We start from the raw sequence: 19,345 nt of genomic DNA on the forward strand, positions 1-19,345 counted from the left end.
CTTTTAGAAGAGAAATAGAAAAGGCTGTAACTGTTAAGAATTTCTCTGTAGTTTGTTTGTTCACTTGTAAAAGAAGCTGTGAGACAACTTGTTCTTCACAGAGTTCTTAAACTGATATATATATATATATATATATATATATATATATATCTGGTGGATACTTTCAAATCCACCAGAAAGTTTTAAAAGCTTGTATTTTTATTACTTTGTATTTTTGATTCACTTAACTTGTTATTCCGTACCTTGCAAATCAAAACATATACATATACATAGTTTGAGTTAGAACATTTTATAGTTCAAGAAAAAATTTACTATAATTACATTCAACCCCCCCCCCCATTCTGTAATTCTTGTTGCATTGTTAGGGACTAACAATTGGTATCAGAGCGAGCTCTTGAAGCACAAAGAGTTTAAAGATCACAACAAACAGCAAGATGAACAAGAAGGATGTTGGAGTCAAGATTCCTTTTCTGGACAAAGATAATTACCATCACTGGAAGGTAAAGATGCATCTTCATTTACTTTCTCAAGATGAGGCCTATGTGGATTGTATAGAGAGAGGTCCTCATGTACCAATGAGAGTTGCAACTGGAAATGAGCCATCAGTTCCCAAGCCAAGGCATGAATGGTCAGATCCTGATATTGAACAAGTCAGAAAAGACAAGAAGGCCATGAATATTTTATTCAATGGAGTTGATGGTGACATGTTTGACAACATCATCAATTGCAAGATAGCCAAGGAGGTTTGGGATACCATTCAAATAATTTGTGATGGCACTGAACAAGTCAGAGAAAAAAGATGCAGTTACTAATTTAGCAATATGAGCATTTCCACTGTGAAGAAGGTAATACTCTCACTGATATCTTTAGTATATTTCAAAAGCTACTAAATGCTCTGAAGCTGCATGGAAGAGTCTACCAAACCAAAGATTCTAACCTCAAATTCCTGAGATCCCTTCCAAAAGAATGGAAACCAATGACAGTCTCCTTGAGAAATTCACAAGAATACAAGGAGTTTATACTAGAGAGACTGTATGACATTCTAAAGACCTATGAGCTTGAGATGGAGCAAGATGAAAGAATGGAGAAAGGGAGAAAGAAAGGAGGGTCCATTGCACTAGTTGCAGAGTTAGAGAAAGAGAAGGAGATGAAGATAGAAGCTGTTGAGTCTACTTCAAAGGTCTGTGAAAATAAGGGCAAGGGGCTGGTAGCAGAAAATGAAGATTCTTTGAGCCAAGATGATATGGATGATATTGATGAACATCTTGCATTTCTTTCCAGAAGATTTGCCAAGCTCAAGTTCAAGAAGAACTTTGGAGCAGCTAAGCCAAATAGAAACATGGTGGATAAATCAAAATTCAAGTGTTTCAAATGTGGCTTGGCAGGGCACTTTGCCAGTGAGTGTAGAAAGTCAGATTCCAGAAAGAAGAAGTTTGAGCCTGTGGATTATAAACAGAAGTATATTGTCTGGATGAGGATGAAGATGTCAGCTATGTCAATCCAGCCCTAATGGCCAAGTCTGATGAAACAGAGACAAGTTCTTCAAGTAATCAGGTAATCACCATTAACCTTGCACATTTATCTAAAGCTGAGTGTAATGATGCAATAAATGACATGTCTACAGAATTATATCATTTGCATGTTACACTTAAGTCCCTTACTAAGGAAAATGCTAAAATCAAAGAAAATAATCAGCTTTTAAGTGAGAGGAATAATGTGCTAGAGTCTCCGTTTATTGAATTTGAAAAATTGAGAACAGAATGTAAGATTTCTAAGGAGGAATTAACTGAGTCCTTGAAAAAGAAGAAATTTTGAAGAAGCAGCTTGATTGTGAACAGTAGGTGATTAAGGCATGGAAATCATCTAGAGATGTCCATACTCAAATCACCAAAGTTCAAGGTATTGAGTCCTTCTGTGATGCATCCTGGAAAAAGAGTAAAGGGAAGCTGGAATCCAATTTGGTTGAAGGATTGCTAACAGATGTAGACTCGACGGATGATGAGAGTCATCCGTCGGATAATAAAAAAAGGTTATCCGTTGAGTGACATAAATCCTCATCCGTCGGCTGTGAGCAAACCTGTGAGTAAAGCCAAACTTGCCAAGTTAAATGAAAAATATGGATCAGTTTCCAAAAACTTTATTTCAGGAGAATCTAGTCAAGTGAAGAAGGAGAAGAAAGTGAATGTTGGTCATTTATCCATCAAGCAATTGAATGACAAACTAGAAAAGATTGAGGTTAAAACAGAGGCTAAAAAGAAAAACAATAAATTTGGGAAAGTAGGGATTAACAAACATAACAACTACACACCTGATAAGTATGCTCCAAGAAAAATCTGTGTTAAGTGTGGAAGTGTTAATCATCTATCTGTTAATTGCAAAATTGCCATGCCTACTTCCATGACTGTACCACTTTCTTTTCCCAACATGAGTGATATGCCTTCTATGCCTATGAATGTTATGTCTGCACACAATATGAATGCACAATTTTCTAACATGCCATCTGCACCTAATTATTATTATGCTACATTTAGTATGCCTCAAATGCCACTTAGCATGCCCTACTGGAATAACATGTTTGCAAATAGCATGCCATTTCCTGTTAATCAAAATGTGCATAATAATTCTATTTTAATGAATGGTTTCAAAGGTCCAACTCAGATTACTAAGGATGAATCTGATATCCCCAAGTTAAATGAGATCAAACCTAAGAAACAAAAGAAGAAAGCTAACAAGGCTGGACCCAAGGAAACTTGGGTACCAAAATTAACTTGATTTGATTTTAATGTGTGCAGGGAAATAGAAAGAATCTGTGGTACTTATATAGTGGATGTTCAAGACACATGACTGGAGATTCTACCCTGCTCACATAGTTCAAGGAAAGAGCTGGCCCAAGTATCACTTTTGGAGATGACAGCAAGGGTTATACTGTGGGATATGGCTTGATTTCAAAAGACAATGTCATCATTGAGGAGGTTGACTTAGTGGATGGTCTTCAGCATAATTTGTTGAGTATCAGCCAGCTTTGTGATAAAGGAAATTCAGTAACCTTCAATACAGAAGCATGTGTTGTAACAAACAAGAGGAGCAACAAAGTGGTTCTCACTGGAGTGAGAAAAGGAAATGTGTACTTAGCTGACTTCAACTCATCAAATGCAGAATATGTTACTTGTCTTCTCAGTAAAGCAAGTCAAGATGAAAGTTGGTTATGGCACAAGAAGCTATCCCATCTGAACTTCAAGACCATGAATGAGCTTGTAAAGAAAGAACTGGTTAGAGGTATTCCTCAAGTGGAGTTTTCTAAGTATGGACTGTGTGATGCTTGCCAAAAGGGAAAGCAAATCAAAGCATCATTCAGAAAGAAGCTTGATTCAACAATTGAAGAACCTTTGCAACTGCTACACATGGATTTGTTTGGACCAGTCAATGTGTTGTCCATCCCAAGGAAAAGATTTTGCCTAGTAATTGTATATGATTTCTCAAAGTTCTCTTGGACATATTTCCTAAAGTCTAAAGATGAGGCTAGTGAAATCATCATCAATCACATAAGGCAAGTCAACAATCATCCTGATTTCAAAGTTACAAGAATCAGGAGTGACAATGGAACTGAGTTCAAGAATTCTGTCATGAGAGCATTTTGTGAAGAGAATAGGATTATGTATGAGTTTTCAGCAGCAAGAACTCCACAAGAAAATGAAGTAGTGGAAAGAAAGAACAGATCACTTATTGAAGTTGCAAGGACAATGCTTGAAGAATCAAAGTTACCGACATACTTCTGGGCTGAAGCTGTAAATACTGCATGCTACACTCAGAATATTTCTTTGGTTAATCAAGCAAAATGCATGACTCCCTACCAATTGTTCAAGAACAAGAAGCCAACTCTAAATTTTCTTCATGTCTTTGGCTGCAAATGTTATATCCTGAGAAATCAAGACACATATATATACATAGTTTGAGTTAGAACATTTTATAGTTCAAGAAAAAGTTTACTAGAATTACATTCAACCCCCCCCCCTTCTGTAATTCTTGTTGCATTGTTAAGGACTAACACCAAATGATCCAATCCCCCATATGTAACCCTTTAGATTTTAATCTAACCACGCATTCATAGGAATCCCATACGATTGCAGCCAAACTATCCTTGGAACATTTAGATCATTTTCAATAAAATTTCTTAAAACACTAAACCATCTGTTGAATGTCTTACTTCCAAAATCCTCCGAACTCTTCTCACTCATATTTGCAAGAAAAAATTTCCTGAAGGTTAGACAGATCACATTGACCTTTAAAACTCCTTATGCCCTTATTTTACTCTGCAAAGATCTAGCCATTTCTTTAACTTTAGAATAAGCAACCTTAGTATCAAATAAGCCTTCCTCAACATCTTTGTCAATTACAGCTTCAATGTACTCAAACATCTTTGTCCCCAAGTCCTTACTTATATTCTCACTCTCTCTACCCTTCTTAGTTCTATAATCTTGCCTTTCCTTAACAACATTATGGTTTTCCAAAGTCACTTTGAGATTTTCCATCTACTATCTCCTGCATTTGGACTCTCGACACCTTGTCTTCCATTAAGACTCATTTTAATCTTTAATCCCAAACCCCTCTTCTCTTTTGCGTTTAAGATTATTGTCCCAGCCTCTAATTCTGAAGATGTCTTAACAAAACCAAATCTTCTTCCTTTCTTGTCTCTCTTCCTAGGTAAAATAATGTCTAGAATCTTTCCCGTGTTCTTAAAATATACCCAGATCTCCCAAGCTTATTCCTTATCTGGAATATTATATAAGAAGATCGTAAAACTTGAAGAGGGGCTAACCTTTTTCTTATTCTTCTTATGCTGAACCACTTGTCGCTCCCCTTCTTCACTCACAACCTTATCATTTTTTACACTGCTACCCCCATCCTTCAGAACCTGAGCATATGTTTTCGAAATCCCTAAACACTCACTTTCAACTTTTCCCTTCTCTCTCCAATTCAAACCACCCCTAGCCTTCAAACTTCGCCAATGAATCTGATTAAGAGCTTCAGTCACCGCTTATTTTTTACCTCTGAAGAAGCTGACACTTATCTCTTTGTCCAACAAATCCTTGTAAGCCCAAACAAAATATTTGAGAATCTGCTATCCAACCTCACCTCTATTCTTCCCAACTATATTTGCCTGAAAAACCTTACTTCCCAACTTAGATCCATTTTCCTTGGCTTGATCATTTTGAATCTTCTTCCCGTTGCTAGCACTCAAAGAGCCGTTACCTTGGGAGAGAGAAACCGTTGCCATAACCGTGTTTGTGTATAAGAAGATCATTTAATAAGAATTGGAAATTATGTATTTGAAGGAAGGACTATAAAGTTTCGTATTTAAATAATAATATAGATAGATAAAAAATTCGACTTCAAAAATCAAATATTTTTTATTTTGTTTATATAATTGAATTGTAAGATAATTCTTTCTTAAGTATTTTTGTCTTTACATTAATAGTAAAAATTATATAAAAAAATACTTTTTACCATGGACCCGTACAAAACATATCCGCGACAGGTACTGGTTAGAGATGCGGATGGTTTTGAATTTTGCATTGATTTAAGAATATTGGGTTTTGCATTGTCTTGAACGATAAGATCTACGATGAGATGAGATCATTGTTGTTGTCGAGAAACAAGGATGATGATGCTAAGTTATTTTTATAAAGAAGTTAAGAATTTATGGGTTGCTAAAGTCAAGGATCTTAACAAAGTCTTTAAATAAAACAATAATTAAAAAAAAATTAAGTAGCTGAAAAAGGTAATTCATTTGTTATTAGTGCTTAATATTATTATTTTATTTTATTAAATAAACTTGTATGTGATATTTAGAGAAGTTATTTTAATTGAAATAAATAAAAAAAGATACCGTGTTATAGTTAAAAATGATTTTTATTTCTTTTTTCTATTATAATTCGACTACTAAGGTTAATAAATTTTTTTAGTAAAATAAACGTAATTGAGTAAATTCAGCGTGTACCAAAAAATAGATACCATACCAAAACTTTCAATATTTCATTTTTTATATATTAGTAATGGATTCTTCTACAACTAGTGTATTGCACAAATTTTTAATAATATTAAATTATTTTCAATTTAATTTGAATTACAAATTTAATATAATTTAACATCAATTGATGATGTATTTTAACTAAAAATGATAATTAGTTGATTATTAATAATTATAAATTATAATATTATATAATTACATATTTTTGGGAAAAAGGTTTTGTTAGAAAAAATGGAAAAAATAATATACTTTAGCTGAAAAAGTTAATTTGTTAAGTACTAATAAATATAATATTGTCAAACTATCTTATCAAATAAAATTGCTCATGTAATATTTGGAGTTTGGTAAAATTGAAAAGATAATATCTTTTGGTAAAAAAAGTAATTTGTATTTTAGTTGAAAAAGATAATTGGTTACTTATTAGTAATAATAAAATTTTGAGGTTGTTTGAATAGTACTTTTTTAATTTGTTTTTGCAAAAATACATCTTTTTTTAGTTTTTATTTGCAAAAATGCACTTTTCATTTTTTTTTACAAAAAGAGGTTTTTACAACCCAATTCAACACCCTGTGAATCCTCAAATGAAACAAAAAAATTGTCATTTTGCATGAAACATAATATTTTTCAAAAAATGATAAAAAATTATGGTGACACGAGTATTTTTCAAACCGTATTTTTGGAAAAAAATTAAATATAGTAAAATTGTAAACAAAAATAGAAAATGTAGTATGTCTGGTAAATTCTTTATTATTTTTAAATAAGTGGACCGAAAATCTTTAAATCAAATTTTTAAAGTTTCGGCTATTGATAGATAGTAGATATGGATAGTATAGATATGTGATATGATCCCTAAATTTTAAAAGTCAATATATATGATATAATGATATTTTAAAATAATATTTTAACTATCTAAAATTTGTATATGTCAATAACGTAATATAAATCATATTATATCAAGAATTTCAATTATAGATATTCAATACAATATATTATTTTTTATAATGGTATCTTTTATAATAAAAAATAATAGATTATTTAATTATGGTATAAAGAATTAAATTACAAATGTTATAATAGCACGGGTTATAGGTGCACGGGTTATAGGCTAGTATATATAATTACTAAATGGGGAATTTTAATATATGTCTCTAGTCTTTCAAATTTTAATATAGTCATTCCTGCTAAATTACACCGTTCTACTTAAAATGGTTGAAAATAGTGAATTGTGGAAAAAATAGAGCATGAATTTTCCGATTTTTCTTCCATTTACTTCTTAGTCGTCTTTTTTCTTATTAGAGCATCTCCGATGAGATAAGCTAAAATGGTTGGCTAAAATGATATAAAATACTAATTATTTTTAATTTAATGAAGCCGTAAGAGATTGTACTTCTACGGAGGTGGCTATAATGGTTAACTATATTTTATAAATGGTATGTTAATATTAATTCAAGTTGTTATAATAGAATATTTAATTTCGATAAGGTAATAATGATTTGAAGTTACGTTATAGGTCTACACTACTGTAACAAATTTGGCCAATACGATTAACTTGGCTAAAATTTTAACTAATGGGAATGTTCTATTGGAGAGCAATCTATTTTTACACAATCTTCATAATTATATATATGGAATGCCGCCTAAATTTTTAACTAAGAGATTTTGAACATTGAAGATGCTCTTAACAAGGCTTATAGATTGTATATATTTGAATAAAATGAAAATGAGTAGCTGTATATATTTGAATAGAATGAAAATGAGTAAGAGTCATGTCAAAAAAATGAGTAAGAACAAGTCATAGGCTAAAGCTAAAGGTTATAATTAAATATTGTTATAATTTGAAATAAAAAGATTAGCATTTTTCTTAAATTACAACTCCAATACATGGTTCTAAAATAGGACCAACTAGCAATTCTAAGTGTATTTAAATAGTTTTTATGATGAATAAATATCATTTTTCCTCTATACTCTAGTTGGCTGGATGATATAATAATGATGGTTTATCAGTAGCAATGACTTGAATGAGATACATTTGGTTAATTTAAAATTCACTTGGTATAGTCCTGGAAATAAAAAAAAACAGGTTAGACAGAGCTTTTATAAGAATTGAGGATTCTAATTCGGGGGATTGGGTCCTAACAGCCTTGAGAAGGAAAAACTCTGACCATAGATCCATTGTTATGTGTAGATGTAGAGAGGATTGGGGTCCCAGGCCTTTCAAATTTTTAACTGTTGGCTGGAATCTGATGAGCTCATGAAAAGATTGAAAGGGGATTGGTTTGCTGATACAGGGTCTTTGCTAGTTGGAAAGATTAGGAAGCTCAGAATGGGTGCGAAATATTCGAATAATTCTAAATTTGACAACAATTTTGAAAGAAATCTTCATGCTGAGCTCATGCTGAGAAGGAGCAAGAGGAAGCTGATAATTTGAACTTCGGGACCTACACTAAACTTTTGATAAAAGAAAACCTGGACTCACTATATAGAATCAAGTCCTCTATGTTATGTCAAAAGGCAAGGGTGAACTGGAGTCTAAAGGGGGAAAATAATACTAGGTTCTTCCATAAAGCCATTCAGAAAAGGAATTGCTCTAATAGAATCTTATGTTTAGAGGAGGATGATATAAAGGTGGTAGATCCTACAAAGATCAAAAATCTGATGTAAAATCATTTCAACAAGGTGATTGGGAACTCAAATAAGGAGTTGGTTTTTAATCTAGGACCTTCCTTACTGAAAATATTATCTGATGCCCACAGTCTTGATATGGTAAATGAATTTCAGATCGAGGAGGTTGAGTTAGCACTTTAGAGTACATAGTCTACTAAAGCCCCTATGCTGGATGAAATTAATGTAGGTGTCCTCAAAAGAATGTGGTATATTATTAAAGGAGATGTAATGGCTTTCTTTCCTGAGTTCTGGTACAATGGATCAATCCCCAAAGGTATGAAAGCGTCTTTCATTACTCTTGTTTCTAAATCCTCTGATGCGTCTAAGCCATCAGATTTCAGACCTATCAGCCTCATGAATGCTGCCATGAAACTTTTGACTAAAGTACTAGCCCTAAGACTTAAACCCCATATGAATTGGTTAGTATCGTATAACCAGTCTTCTTTCATACAAGGTCGACTTTAATCTCTACGTTAAAGTTGAAGAAATGCAAGGGTTTAGTTTTTAAGGTCGACTTTGTAAAGGCTTTGATAATATCAACCGGAACTTCTTGCTCAACACTCCGGAAGCCATGAACTTTGATCATACATGGATAAACCGGATCAAATCTATTCTTGAATCTACATTCATCTCTATCCTTATTAATGGTAGTCCAACTGATGAGTTCATCCCTAAGACTGAAATTCGACAAGCTGGCCCTCTTTCCCCTCTCCTCTTCAACTTAGTTGGAGAAGTCTTGTCTAAACTTCTAGAGGTGGGAAACTTGAAAGGAATTTTTCAAGGAATAAATTGATCAGTAAATCTTGGTAAGCGGATGATGTTATATTATTCATGGATAATACAAATGACTCGGTGAGGGGAGTTAGGAAGATGCTACAATGTGTTTCTACTATCAAGCCTTTGGGTCAACTACCACAAGAGCAGTCTTTTTGGGTTCAATGAGGCCAATTAGAATCTCTCGAATTGGGCTTCAATTCTAAGGTGCAAAGTTGGAGAAGGAGATATAAATTACCTGGGTACCATGTTGGGAATGTCCCATAATTCTATTCGGTATTGGGACCCCTTGGTGTTGAAGGTTCAAAACAAGTTACATTCATGGGATAATGAATCTATTCCTATGGCTGGACGCTTTATTCTCATCAAGGCAACTCTGGACAGTCTATCCACATATTGGTTTAATCTGTTTCTAATACCTATAATAGTTATTAATGTCTTGGAGCACATTCACAGGAATTTCCAATGGGGTCATAATCATAATTCTAGGAAACTACATCTTGTTGGTTGGGATAAGGTATGTGCAAGTAAAAATGCTGATGGATTGGGAATCACGTCGTTAGTATTCAAGAATCTCTCTTTGCTCTCGAAATGGTGGTGGAGATGCTATGAGGAAAAAGATAGGTTGTTGGTTACAAGGCCTCGATGTTATGTACTTATGTTTGTGTTAAGACACTAGGCTATCCCAACAACAAGGGGACAGCTGGGCCCCATTGCCCATATGGACCATCCAATTATCCACCCACCAAGATTCACCAACGAACATGATGAAAAGGTACAAACCCCCAAAATCCTAAATTGGGAGCCTATAAAAGGCCCCAAAAAAGGGGTTTTAGGGGTTACTTCTTCTTTCCCCACACACATACACACACCACAGATGTATAATTGAATAACTCTTATTTTATTCTCACTCTTCTTCACAAAATCCTTTTCTTATCCTCACGCAGGAGGTGCCGCGGGGGCGCCACCCCCCTTCGGTCCTGTTTTGCAGGAACCCATCCAACAACCTAACCTCACACACCCTCATTTTTGCACAAACGGGGTTCGAGCTTGGATAGGAAAGGGAGAAGAGCCCGGGGAAGAAATGGAGTTATCATCTATGAATCTGAAAAGCTAAGAGAGGCCATATAAGAATATCGGGGGCTAACAAATACAAAATAAATTCATATTATATTAGAGAAAAATACTCATAAGTACGTAATTATGAAAAATAAATTTTTATTATATTAAAGATTAATACTCATTACTACGTATTTATGGCTGTTAAATGAATATGCAGTGTATTTTATTTATAAAGTTGTAAGTTTTTAATCAAGTTATGCAATTACATATGTACCCTCTTATATTTACATTAAAAAATATTTGTATCTCATTTTAGGTTAATTAAGTATGTACTTTGGAGCATCAAATTTCATTAAATAATTCAAGAAAAAACTTAAGTATATAATAATAAAAAAAGAAATTATATTTAAAAAACTGTTATTATCAAAATTTTCTTAATATAATACAAAATACTGAACGGGAAAAAATATTTTGGATTCCCCGGCCTTGATCCCTACCCGGATCTCCCACTACATAGATAAACACATGCAAGCAGTACATACTATGTACACAGTCATACATATATGAAATACACATCCCACAATCATCCCACAATCAGCATTACATACCCCAGAAAAATATATTTGTTTAAAAATACATACAGCACTCGATGAAAGATAGCTACGCAGTTTACATGCACACACAAACTCGGAAAAATAATGAGAAAAAATGACAGCAGAAATGGTTGTGCACCTGATGAAAGATTTGTAATCTGGTCACAAATAGAAACAAGAAGCCGAAAAGCATCAGCTAATTGTGTCGCGTTGTTCCCTTTTCTTAAAATTTTGGTATAAGTTCTTGAAAAAATGGGTAGTGAAAGGAAAAGGACAACACTTCGTTATTTTATATAATTTTCCTATTTATAAATTTACAGTTATTTTTCACATAAGCACATCAATATTAAATTATATATATGCACAAATAAACCAATCCTTCTAAAAGTTAAAATCCACGGTTTTACAAATACCACAATCGTAGGGGATGATCCCGATAATTTTTCAAATAAAATTTTTTGTTTAATCTTTGTTCACATTTTACAACAGCATTTTGATAGTCAGTTACATTATTTTATACAATTTTATAAATTTTCATTCATTCCCACGATTTTGTAGTACAATTATTATACTTATTACTAGTCATTACATCTTGCAATCATCCCCCGTTAAGATTCAAAAATCTCGAGAGCTTGTCAACTCCTGCTATAATATATAGTACATCACTTCACCTTTCACCTACTAACCACAAACAATAACCATACCTCTCGAACACACTTACATATTTATCATTACTATTTTTGTACCTTTACTATTATATCTATCGATCTATCTATCTATCTATCTATCTATCTATCTAATATATGTCAACATGGTCTTTCCAGTTATTTAATAAATTACTCATTTACCCTTATTTCATATCAATGTTTAAAATAGATGTTTATCATGAGATGTCTATTTTTATACCTTTACTATTATATCCATCTAATTACCCATTTACCCTTACTTCATATCAATATCAAAAATATATGTTTGTCATGAAAATTGAACCCATAATCATAAAATTATAAAAGAATTACACTCACATCTCCTACCACTACACCAAAAAAATTTATGATACTTTTTTGAAAATCATCAACTACATACACAAACAACTCACTAACTGCTTTTAATTTTTTATTTTTTCAAGATTTAGTAAATGTAAAAGTATTAGAACATTCTTCCCCACTTAAAATTAAAAATCTTTTTAAAAGAATTATTTTGCCTAGATATTATATTTAGTATAGACCAACATGTTTTTTATGAATTATGAAATACTAATATACAACTTCTACTAATTTAAAACTTGATTTTTTGACCCATTACAAAATATTAATGGAGACAAATTTGTTGTAAGTAATTGTTGGAATGGTGAATTGGTGGTCGATTCAATGATACGAAGGAATGGGCGAGGGAAGATGGTGTACACACAATATACATAAAGAATGATGTAAGACGTGGATGATGCGTAAGGATGGAGTTGAAGTGTATATTAGAATTAATTGCGTTCTTATTATTAATTTTTTGTATTAGGAATAGGAATATATGAATTAGTTCGTAACTCTATTTGAGCACTTAAACACACCCCCACACGCCATTCTACTAACTCAAGAATATATTTTCAAAAAATATATTTTATTTTGTCTTTTTGCGTTACATTTTTTTAATTAAATAGAAAATTTTCTACAAATTCTTAAATTAGAATATATTGTTATGATTACATCTGAAATTCAGATAAGAAGCACTTAAGTTGGTATCAGTTTTTATAAATTAATATTTTGTCAAATATATCACACTAATAATGAATAAAAATAATAATATTTCAAAATTTACACGTTATTTATTTCAAAAATTAAAACCGTCAAATTAAACGATTTAAATAGTGTCCATGCTCCGCTAGTTTGATATATTATTGTGTCCGAATAAAATCAGCTATTGAGAAGAGTCCCAATAAGGACATAAATCCTTGTAGATTGGCCTCCAAGGAACCTCATAAGATAAGGAATCAGCTTCCTACTTCCTAGGACTCCGAAGTCCATTCTAATTCAGAGATTTGACCACCAAGTCTCCTATGCCAAGTCCAATTCAAGGACTCCCAACATCTATATAAGGGGCCTCACCCCACATATCAGAACTACGTTTTTTGACTTGATCATTGGCAATCAGCAAGGTACGTAGGCATCTTGTTAAGGCAGATTGAGTCACGAAACACAAGAGCAGTCAAACCGAGCCTCGAAGCTCACGTTTCTTAATAATAAATACATCGATCATATACCTTAGTTTTTAATCCATAACATTTGGCGCTGTCTGTGGGAAACACAACAACAACCATGGCAAAAATACGGAGAACAATTAGAGCTCTTGAGGAAGGAACACCATCGGGGATAACCCAAGTGATTTCGCCAACCGTAGAGATACCTCCTCATTCTACTTATGCAGCTACCCAAGGAGAAGCCCAGATAGGGGCAACTCAACCTCAGCCACAAGGGACGATTCCCTCGGCTATTCAAGGTACGAATCCCCAAGTTCAACAACTACATGCACCTGTGAGTTCTCGACCTATCGGGTACGAATATTCAACTGTTGTAACTACTAACCCCCCTTATGGGATGCCCCTTTACCCCGAGGTTGGAGGAAGTGGACATGCTGGACGGAGTGAAGCGCGAGGGCGATCGGCCCCATACATACGAGGTTTGGCTCATATCCCTGAGGATCAAGAATTTTCTGATCTTTACACTGAGAGAGACTACGAATCTTCGAATGATGAAGTAGCCCCGAGAAGGAGATGTGCTGGCAAAGAGCCAATGGCTGATGGTAGCCAATATCCTCAAAGCACCCATGGGACGAATTCCCGAGAAGCGCAGGAAAGGATCAGGGCTCATGAGGCTGAGATTCAAAGGCTGAGGCGTGACTTGGAGGTGCACCAGACCACCAGACCCCCAGTACCTCCTAGGGGGAGGAATCCTCCTCCTATCATAGACCTGGATGGTCCAATACAAAGAAGTGTTGTTGTCCCAAGGGCTGATCCAAACAATCTTCTTCCCCTTGGAGATCCTGATGATCCAACTCCACCATTTACTGAGGAGATAATGAATGCCCATATCTCAAGGAAGTTTAAGATGCCCACTATCAAAGCTTATGATGGCACGAGAGATCCTGCTAATCATGTCAGGACATTCTTTAATGCACTGTTGTTACAACCCGTGAATGACGCTATTAAGTGTCGGGCCTTTCCTCAAACCCTGTCGGGTATGGCTCAAAGATGGTATAGTCGTTTGCCCCTGAACTCTATCGGGTCATTCAGAGAGTTAAGTCAGGCTTTTATTAAGCAATTTATCAGCAGGAGAGTGCATGAGAAAAGTTCAGCATCTCTCATGAGTATTGTACAGGGAGCAAAGGAATCCTTAAGAGAATACCTGAATCATTTCACAAGGGAGGCTTTGAAAGTCCCGGACCTTGATGCTAAGGTAGCCATGATAGCACTGCAACAAGGAACTAGGGATGAATTCTTCAAGATGTCTTTAGCGAAGAAGACCCCTGAAAGCATGTTGCAGCTCCAAGATAGAGCCGAGAAGTACATCAAGGTGGAAGAGAGCACGAGGAAGACTGTAGTGAGTAATGAGCCCGGTGGAGGCAAGAAGCGAAAAACTGACCTGGAATATATCGCTAAGGACAAGTATCCTAGAACCGAGCAAAACTCCGATTCAACCCCCAAAAAGGGAGGACCTGGGCAAACGTTCACTGAATACGGTAAGCTGAATGCCTCTAGGAGCCAGATCTTGATGGAAATCGAGAAAGATCGAGATATACGTTGGCCTAAGCCTTTGAAGGCTGATCCTGCCAAACTAGATAAGAGCAAGTATTGCAGATTTCATAAAGATGTTGGCCATGACACCGATGAGTGTAGACAACTAAAAGATGAAATTGAGTTCCTCATTCAAAAAGGAAGATTGAACAAATACACTGGAGAAGGAGGGGATAGAGGCAACAACGTGAGAAGAAACTTTGATGACCGAAGGAGAGATCAAGAAGATCAGGGGCGAAATCCCCAACCTAGAGGACCGGTGATAAATACAATCTTTAGAGGACCGCACCCCCGAGGGCCTGTGATCAACACAATTTTTGGAGGACCAACTGCTGCTGGGTTATCCAAGAACTCCAGGAAAGCGTATGCTCGAGAAGTTATGCATATTGTTGGGGAAGCCCCGAAGAGGGCCAGTACAGGAGTAACAATGTCTTTTGACGATTCTGATCTGGAGGGTGTGAAATTTCCCCATGACGACCCGTTGGTCATAACCCCGATAATAGGGAACAACCCGGTAAGAAGGGTCCTTGTGGATAATGGTGCTTTAGTGGATATTTTGCTCAATGACACCTTTTTAAGGATGGGATATAATGACTCCCAATTGACCCCAACCGACATGTCGATATATGGATTTGCGGGAGTGGAATGCCCCGTAGAAGGAATAATCAAGTTGCCAACAACCATAGGACAAGAACCAAGGCAAGCAACTCAGATGTTGGATTTTGTGGTGGTGAAGGCTAGTTCGACTTACAACGCTATCATGGGAAGAACAGGGATACACGCCTTCAAAGCAGTCCCTTCTTCCTATCATTCAGTTATGAAGTTTCCAACCCGAGATGGGATTGGAGAAGAGAGAGGAGATCAAAAAATGGCTAGAAGTTGTTATGTGGCCTCTTTAAGGACAGACGGAGTTGGGGGGCAGGTTCTCCCTATTGAAGACCTGGATATCCGTGAGAATGATGAGAAAAGAGGAAAGCCAGCAGAAGACTTGGTTTCAATTCCTTTAGCCCCCGAAGATCCTGAAAAGGTGACTTTTATTGGAGCCAAGCTCGAGGAGCCCTTTAGAGGGAAGTTGGTGAAATTTTTGCAAGAAAATAGCGATGTGTTCGCTTGGTCGGCAGCTGATATGCCAGGAATAGATCTGGAACTGATCACTCACAAGCTGAATGTGGATCCAAGTCGGAAGACAGTGAAGCAAAAGAAAAGAAGTTTCGCTCCAGAAAGACAAGAAGCTATAAAACAGGAAGTGGAGAAGCTCTTAGAGGCTGGTTTCATAGAGGAGATTCAATTTCCCGAGTGGTTAGCAAACCTTGTAATGGTGAAGAAGGCCAATGGAAATGGAGGATGTGTGTGGATTTCACTGATCTAAATGATGCCTGTCCTAAGGACTGTTTCCCGTTACCAAGGATCGATACTTTGATAGATGCCACAGCTGGGCACGAGATGCTGAGTTTTATGGATGGATTTAGTGGATACAATCAGATCAAGATGTACACGGACAACATTCTGAAGGTATCATTCATCACTGATTTTGGTGTTTATTGTTATCTTGTTATGACATTTGGTCTCAAGAATGCAGGAGCCACCTATCAAAGGTTGGTAAATAAATTTTTTAAGGATCTTATTGGCAAGACTATGGAAGTCTATGTTGATGACATGTTAGTCAAGAGTCTAGTAAAGACTGATCATATAACCCATTTGAGGGAAGCTTTTGAGGTCCTGAGGTACCACAAAATGATGTTAAATCCTACGAAATGTGTTTTCGGAGTAGGAGCTGGAAAATTTTTGGGATTGATGGTCTCCAAGAGAGGAATCGAGGCCAACCCCGATAAAATAAAAGCAATCCTGGATATGGAACCACCAAAAACTGTCAAAGATGTTTAGAAACTCACAGGAAGGGTTGCTGCCCTGGGACGATTCATCTCCAAGTCAGGGGACAAGTGCTTGTCGTTTTTCAAGTCCTTAAAGAAGGTCAAATTTTTTTAATGGAGTGAGGAAAGCCAGAAGGCATTTGAGGAATTAAACAAATATATGGCTCAGGCCCCGTTGTTGGCCAAGCCAACTTTGAACGAGGTTCTATACTTGTATTTGGCCGTTTCAGAAAATGCCTTGAGCGATGTGTTGGTTAAGGAGGAACTGAGAATCCAGAAACCCGTATACTATGCCAGCAAAATTCTGCACGGAGCTGAGTTGGGTTATTCAACCATTGAGAAGTTTGCTTTAGCTCTAGTAATGGCTTCAAGAAAGTTACGTCCTTACTTTCAGGCTCATCAAATTGAGGTTCTAATAAATCAACCCTTGAGAAACATAATCCACAGTCCTAAGGCTAGTGGGAGACTGATCAAATGGGCAATAGAGCTGGGAGAATTCGACATTAAGTATAAGCCACGAATGGCAATAAAAGCCCAAGCATTAGCTGACTTCGTGGTGGAATGTACCATACCCAACCAAGAAGTCGGGGGGCGGGAAGATACCATACCTCAAGACAAGGAAGTTGATAAGGGGGGTAAAAAAAGGATGATAATGAGAAAGAATATTGGGTTCTCTATTTTGATGGACCATCAAAAACAAATTCAAGTGGAGCAGGTTTGGTGTTATAAAGCCCCGATGGGTTCTTGATTGAGTATGCCATGAAGTTAGACTTCCCGACCACAAATAATGAGGTAGAATATGAAGCTCTGATAGCTGGCCTCGGCTTAGCAGGGACACTTAGAGTCAAGAACTTAAAAGTCTTGATCGACAAAGAAAAGAGTCCTGATCGATGTTTCATTCGATCAAAAGGGTAGAAATTCCCTTAGTTCGATCAGAGTCCTAATCGACAAAAAGAAGAATCCTTATCGAAGATACCATCGATTAGAGTGGTGTATTGTGAGCTAGTTCGATCAGAATCCTGATCGAAATCGATCAGGAATCCTGATCGATTCTGCATGAATCCTGATAAAAAATACCATCGAGTAGAGTGGTGTATTGAGAGCTAGTTTGATCAGAATCCTGATCGAAATCGATCAGGAATCCTGATCGATTCTGCTTAAATCCTGATCGAAGATTCCGTCGATTAGAGTGTTATTTTCTGAGCTAGTTCGATCAGGATCCTGATCGAAATCGATCAGGAATCCTGATCGAAGATTCAATCGACCAGAATGACAATATCACAGTAAGATCGATCAGGATCCTGGTCGATTTCGACCAGGATTCCTGATCGATTTCGACCAGGATTCCTGATCGATTTGGTATGAATCCTGATCGATTTTAAGCCAAGAAATTAAGGAAAAATCCCAGAATAAAGGGAAAAATTTCAGAAAATTAAGGAAAAATCCCAGAATTAAGGGAAAAATTCCAGAAAATTAAGAAAAATTCCAGAATAAAGGGAAAAATTCTTGGAAATTAAGATAATTTCTAAATAAAAAGGGATGAAAGTAAATCGTTATAAATGTGTAGGTCGCTCCATACTTTACGCAAAAACGATACCCTATAAGTGAACAAATGAACTTAACTTCTGTGAAAGCTAGTCACTGTTTCCCAAAAGTTGGGGGGCAAATGATATGGAATAAATAAATCCTGATTACGTGGTTAATATTGTATTAATTACACATGATTTGGGCTGCATGGCCCAATAAGAAGATGTATGATATTCAGACCAAAAATGTTAACACATTGATCAGGCCTGATGGACCAGATCAGGCCTGATGGAACAAAGAAGGCCCAAAACCCTGATTATTAATTAATTTCGTAATTAATTAATAAGGGAAAAATCAGCTATTGAGAAGAGTCCCAATAAGGACATAAATCCTTGTAGATTGGCCTCCAAGGTACCTCGTAAGATAAGGAATCAGCTTCCTACTTCCTAGGACTCCAAAGTCCATTCTAATTCAGAGATTTGAGCACCAAGTCTCCTATGCCAAGTCCAATTCAAGGACTCCCGGCATCTATATAAGGGGCCTCACCCCACATATCAGAACTACATTTTTTGACTTGATCCTTGACAATCAGCAATGTACGTAGGCATCTTATTAAGGCAGATTGAGTCACGAAACACAAGAGCAGTCAAACCGACTCTCGAAATTCACGTTCCTTAATAATAAATACAGGGATCATATACCTTAGTTTTTAATCCATAACAATGGTGTACACACAATATACATGAAGAATGATGTAAGACGTGGATGATGCGTAAGGATGGAGTTGAAGTGTATATTAGAATTAATTGCGTTTTTATTATTAAATTTTTGTATTAGGAATAGGAATATATGATTAGTTCGTAACTCTATTTGAGCACTTAAACACACCCCCACACGCCATTCTAATAACTCAAGAATATATTTTCAAAAAATATGTTTTATTTTGTCTTTTTGCGTTACATTTTTTTAATTAAATAGAAATTTTCCTACAAATTCTTAAATTAGAATATATTGTTATGATTACATCTGAAATTCAGATAAG

The sequence above is a fragment of the Apium graveolens genome, chromosome 6 (assembly GCF_009905375.1).
Source record: "Apium graveolens cultivar Ventura chromosome 6, ASM990537v1, whole genome shotgun sequence".
NCBI lineage: Eukaryota > Viridiplantae > Streptophyta > Magnoliopsida > Apiales > Apiaceae > Apium > Apium graveolens.